Here is a 5,424-nt window from a genome sequence, read left to right on the forward strand (position 1 = left end):
CGGGGCTACCGCATGCGATGGGAAAAAAAAAAAAAAAAAAAAAATTTTTTTCATCGGGCTTACCCGCGGCTGAGAAGGGACGTGGTCGTCCTCGATAGCGGGGCTACCGCATGCGATGGGAAAAAAAAAAAAAAAAAAAAAAAAAATTTTTTTCATCGGGCTTACCCGCGGCTGAGAATGTACGTGGTCGACCTCGATAGCGGGGCTACCGCATGCGATGGGAAAAAAAAAAAAAAAAAAAAAATTTTTCATCGGGCTTACCCGCGGCTGAGAAGGGACGTGGTCGTCCTCGATAGCGGGGCTACCGCATGCGATGGGAAAAAATTTTTTTTTTTTTTTTTTTTTTTTTCATCGGGCTTACCCGCGGCTGAGAAGGGACGTGGTCGTCCTCGATAGCGGGGCTACCGCATGCGATGGGAAAAAATTTTTTTTTTTTTTTTTTTTTTTTCATCGGGCTTACCCGCGGCTGAGAAGGGACGTGGTCGTCCTCGATAGCGGGGCTACCGCATGCGATGGGAAAAAATTTTTTTTTTTTTTTTTTTTTTTTCATCGGGCTTACCCGCGGCTGAGAAGGGACGTGGTCGTCCTCGATAGCGGGGCTACCGCATGCGATGGGAAAAAATTTTTTTTTTTTTTTTTTTTTTTTTTTTTCATCGGGCTTACCCGCGGCTGAGAAGGGACGTGGTCGTCCTCGATAGCGGGGCTACCGCATGCGATGGGGAAAAAAAAAATTTTTTTTTTTTTTTTTTTTTTTTTTTCAGCGGGCTTACCCGCGGCTGAGAAGGTACCGCGGGTATCATCGTACGTGGTCGACCCGATAGCGGGCTACCGCGGGTAAAGGGACGTCGACGGCCTCGGTAGCGAGCTACCGCGGGTCTCATCGTACGTGGTCGACCCGATAGCGGGCTACCGCGGGTAAAGGGACGTCGACGGCCTCGGTAGCGAGCTACCGCGGGTCTCATCGTACGTGGTCGACCCGATAGCGGGCTATCGCAGGTAAAGGGACGTCGACGGCCGTGCTAGCGGGCTACCGCGGATATCATCGTACGCGGTCGACCCGATAGCGGGCTACCGCGGGTAAAGGGACGTGGACGGCCGTGCTAGCGGGCTACCGCGGGTCTCATCGTACGTGGTCGACCCGATAGCGAGCTACCGCGGGTAAAGGGACGTGGACGGCCGTGCTAGCGGGCTACCGCGGGTCTCATCGTACGTGGTCGACCCGATAGCGGGCTATCGCGGGTAAAGGGACGTGGACGGCCGTGCTAGCGGGCTACCGCGGGTCTCATCGTACGTGGTCGACCCGATAGCGGGCTATCGCAGGTAAAGGGACGTCGACGGCCGTGCTAGCGGGCTACCGCGGATATCATCGTACGCGGTCGACCCGATAGCGGGCTACCGCGGGTAAAGGGACGTGGACGGCCGTGCTAGCGGGCTACCGCGGGTCTCATCGTACGTGGTCGACCCGATAGCGGGCTACCGCGGGTAAAGGGACGTGGACGGCCGTGCTAGCGGGCTACCGCGGGTCTCATCGTACGTGGTCGACCCGATAGCGGGCTACCGCGGGTAAAGGGACGTGGACGGCCGTGCTAGCGGGCTACCGCGGGTCTCATCGTACGCGGTCGACCCGATAGCGGGCTACCGCGGGTAAAGGGACGTGGACGGCCGTGCTAGCGGGCTACCGCGGGTCTCATCGTACGTGGTCGACCCGATAGCGAGCTACCGCGGGTAAAGGGACGTGGACGGCCGTGCTAGCGGGCTACCGCGGGTCTCATCGTACGTGGTCGACCCGATAGCGGGCTATCGCGGGTAAAGGGACGTGGACGGCCGTGCTAGCGGGCTACCGCGGGTCTCATCGTACGTGGTCGACCCGATAGCGAGCTTCCGCGGGTAAAGGGACGTGGACGGCCGTGCTAGCGGGCTACCGCGGGTCTCATCGTACGTGGTCGACCCGATAGCGAGCTACCGCGGGTAAAGGGACGTGGACGGCCTCGGTAGCGAGCTACCGCGGGTATCATCGTACGTGGTCGACCCGATAGCGGGCTATCGCAGGTAAAGGGACGTGGACGGCCGTGCTAGCGGGCTACCGCGGGTCTCATCGTACGTGGTCGACCCGATAGCGAGCTACCGCGGGTAAAGGGACGTGGACGGCCCCGGTAGCGAGCTACCGCGGGTAAAGGGACGTGGACGGCCGTGCTAACGGGCTACCGCGGGTATCATCGTACGTGGTCGACCCGATAGCGGGCTACGGCAGGCAAAGGAACGTCGACGGCCTCGGTAGCCAGCTACCGCGGGTAAGGAGGGACGTGGTCGACCCGATAGCGGGCTACGGCCGGCAAAGGATCATCGACGGCCTCGGTAGCGAGCTACCGCGGGTAAGAAGGGGACGTGGTCGACCCGATAGCGGGCTATCGCAGGCAAAGGAACGTCGACGGCCTCGGTAGCCAGCTACCGCGGGTAAGGAGGGACGTGGTCGACCCGATAGCGGGCTACGGCAGGCAAAGGTACGTCGACGGCCTCGGTAGCCAGCTACCGCGGGTAAGGAGGGACGTGGTCGACCCGATAGCGGTCTACCGCAGGCAAAGGTACGTCGACGGCCTCGGTAGCCAGCTACCGCGGGTAAGGAGGGACGTGGTCGACCCGATAGCGGGCTACCGCCGGCAAAGGTACGTCGACGGCCTCGGTAGCGAGCTACCGCGGGTAAGAAGGGGACGTGGTCGACCCGATAGCGGGCTATCGCAGGCAAAGGAACGTCGACGGCCTCGGTAGCCAGCTACCGCGGGTAAGGAGGGACGTGGTCGACCCGATAGCGGGCTACGGCAGGCAAAGGTACGTCGACGGCCTCGGTAGCCAGCTACCGCGGGTAAGGAGGGACGTGGTCGACCCGATAGCGGTCTACCGCAGGCAAAGGTACGTCGACGGCCTCGGTAGCCAGCTACCGCGGGTAAGGAGGGACGTGGTCGACCCGATAGCGGGCTACCGCAGGCAAAGGTACGTCGACGGCCTCGGTAGCCAGCTACCGCGGGTAAGGAGGGACGTGGTCGACCCGATAGCGGGCTACCGCAGGCAAAGGTACGTCGACGGCCTCGGTAGCCAGCTACCGCGGGTAAGGAGGGACGTGGTCGACCTGATAGCGGTCTACCGCAGGTAAAGGTACGTCGACGGCCTCGGTAGCCAGCTACCGCGGGTAAGAAGGGGACGTGGTCGACCTGTCAGCGGGCTACCACGAGAAAGGTACGTGGACGGACGGCCTGTTAGCGGGCTACCACGAGGAAGGTACGTGGACGGCCTGTTAGCGGGCTACCACGAGGAAGGTACGTGGACGGCCTGTTAGAGGGGTACCACGGGCTTATGCGGGGTCTTCACGTATCTACCTACCCGCGGTAGCCCGGTAAAGGCCGACCACGTACCTTTGCCTGCGGTAGAGACCCGTGATCGCCCGGTACCAGACGGGTACCACGGGCTTATGCGGGTCTTCACGTATCTACCTACCCGCGGTAGCCCGGTAAAGGCCGACCACGTACCTTTGCCTGCGGTAGAGACCCGTGATCGCCCGGTACCAGACGGGTACCACGGGCTTATGCGGGTCTTCACGTATCTACCTACCCGCGGTAGCCCGGTAAAGGCCGACCACGTACCTTTGCCTGCGGTAGAGACCCGTGATCGCCCGGTACCAGACGGGTACCACGGGCTTATGCGGGTCTTCACGTATCTACCTACCCGCGGTAGCCCGGTAAAGGCCGACCACGTACCTTTGCCTGCGGTAGAGACCCGTGATCGCCCGGTACCAGACGGGTACCACGGGCTTATGCGGGGTCTTCACGTATCTACCTACCCGCGGTAGCCCGGTAAAGGCCGACCACGTACCTTTGCCTGCGGTAGAGACCCGTGATCGCCCGGTACCAGACGGGTACCACGGGCTTATGCGGGGTCTTCACGTATCTACCTACCCGCGGTAGCCCGGTAAAGGCCGACCACGTACCTTTGCCTGCGGTAGAGACCCGTGATCGCCCGGTACCAGACGGGTACCACGGGCTTATGCGGGGTCTTCACGTATCTACCTACCCGCGGTAGCCCGGTAAAGGCCGACCACGTACCTTTGCCTGCGGTAGAGACCCGTGATCGCCCGGTACCAGACGGCGTACCACGGGCTTATGCGGGTCTTCACGTATCTACCTACCCGCGGTAGCCCGGTAAAGGCCGACCACGTACCTTTGCCTGCGGTAGAGACCCGTGATCGCCCGGTACCAGACAGGCCGACCACGTACCTACACGTATCGAGGAATAATGCCAGCCTGGGTCCTGACACGGCCTAAGTAACAGGCTAGGGTTAGGGTTAGGGTTAGGGTTAGGGTTAGGGTTAGGGTTAGGGTTAGGGTTAGGGTTAGGGTTAGGGTTAGGGTTAGGGTTAGGGTTAGGGTTAGGGTTAGGGTTAGGGTTAGGGTTAGGGTTAGGGTTAGGGTTAGGCATCGTCAAGAGGCGGCTTAGGGTTAGGGTGTACGATGCCTGCCTTCGTTACGTTACGTTACATGAAATGTGATCGTTTCATCGAGAGACCTGCTGTACTATTCTTACGTGCGGCTTCCCGATGAAAAATTGTCAACCTGTAACACTTTTTGACTAGGCTATGGCTTTGGCTGGCCGCCGATGGTCGAGAGACCCGCGGTAACCTGTCCGCGTCTAACGTGCGACATCCCGATGAAAATCTCACCCACGTAAAAAATATTTACCGAGGGTATTGTTTGCCGGCCTGAATGGTCGAGAGACCCGCGGTAGCTCGCCTGCGTCTAACGTGCGGCTTCCCGATGAAAATGTAACCCACGTGAAATTTTTTTACCGACGGTATAGTTTGAAGGTCTCGATGGTCGAGAGACCCGCGGTAGCCTGTCCGCATCTAACGTGCGGCTTCCCGATGAAAATTTCACCCTTCTAAAAAATTGTTACCGAGGGTATAGTTTGACGGCCTCGATGGTCGAGAGACCCGCGGTAGCCTGCCTGCGTCTTACGTGCGGCTTCCCGATGAAAATTTCACCCTTGTAAAAATTTTTTACCGAGGGTATAGTTTGAAGGCCTCGATGGTCGAGAGACCCGCGGTAGCCTGTCCGCATCTAACGTGCGGCTTTCCGATGAACCTTTCAGCCTTGTAAAATTTTTTTTACCGAGGGTACAGTCAGACGGCTTCGATGGATGGTCGAGAGACCCGCGGTAGCCTGCCTGCGTCTAACGTACGGCTTCTCGATGAACAGTTCAGCCTTGTAAAATTTTTTTTACCGAGGGTACAGTCAGACGGCTTCGATGGATGGTCGAGAGACCCGCGGTAGCCTGTCCGCATCTAACGTGCGGCTTTCCGATGAACCTTTCAGCCTTGTAAAATTTTTTTTACCGAGGGTACAGTCAGACGGCTTCGATGGATGGTCGAGAGACCCG

This window comes from Mytilus trossulus, unplaced genomic scaffold (assembly GCF_036588685.1).
Source record: "Mytilus trossulus isolate FHL-02 unplaced genomic scaffold, PNRI_Mtr1.1.1.hap1 h1tg000964l__unscaffolded, whole genome shotgun sequence".
NCBI classification, from domain to species: domain Eukaryota; kingdom Metazoa; phylum Mollusca; class Bivalvia; order Mytilida; family Mytilidae; genus Mytilus; species Mytilus trossulus.